Here is a 740-nt window from a genome sequence, read left to right as displayed (position 1 = left end):
TTATTTTTGACTGGACTCAGAGGTGGAAGCCCTCAGCGAGGACAGCCTCCTCTTGGCAATCTGTTCCTGCCGTTTCTCTTTAGCCTCCTTCATTCTCTTGGCCAAAAGTTTGGCGTCTTCGGCGGCCTCCTCCTTGTTTTTCTTGGTGCGCTGCTTCTTCAAGGCAATGCGCCGATGCTTGTGCTGCAGGACGCGTGGAGTCACAAGACGCTGAATCTTGGGCGCTTTGGTCCTGGGTTTCTTGCCTTCTTTGTCCAGGGGCTTTCTAACACCATACTGGCGGACGTCATCTTCTTCAGAGAGGTTGAACACCTTGCGGAGTCTGCTGGCTCTTTTGGGCCCCAGGCGACGAGGCACAGTTGTATCAGTCAGTCCTGGGATATCTTTCTCCCCTTTCTTTACAATAACCAAGTTAAAAACGCTCAGATGGGCATCCACAATGCAGCCCGGCCAGATTTGCGCTTCCTTTCCCCAGTTCTCCTTGGTCTATAGCAGGAGTGCCCCTTACTCAGCAGCAGGCGGACACAGCCATGGGTCAAGACACCTTGTTTCATGGGAAAGCCTTGCTTGTCATTCCCACCGCTGATGCGGACAACATAGCCCTTCCATTCATTGCCCAGCGCCTCGGTGCCGACTTCCGTGGCCACTCGCTTCTCATAAGAGGTGCGAAGTTTGCATTTATCATCCACTTCAATGAGTTTCTGGCAGTCAGTGGCTGGGAAGGAGATGTTCAGCTTCAT

At 52.8% G+C, this 740-nt stretch overlaps 1 pseudogene; it reads right to left on the bottom strand.

Moving 5' to 3' along the window:
- On the bottom strand, positions 1-740 carry LOC101641233 (annotated as a pseudogene).

Source organism: Echinops telfairi, unplaced genomic scaffold (assembly GCF_000313985.2).
Source record: "Echinops telfairi isolate 266 unplaced genomic scaffold, ASM31398v2 ScPeMD7_3533;HRSCAF=4204_0, whole genome shotgun sequence".
Taxonomy (NCBI): domain Eukaryota; kingdom Metazoa; phylum Chordata; class Mammalia; order Afrosoricida; family Tenrecidae; genus Echinops; species Echinops telfairi.
Note: the sequence above shows the minus strand (reverse complement) of the source record. Positions and strands in the feature narration are given on the sequence as shown.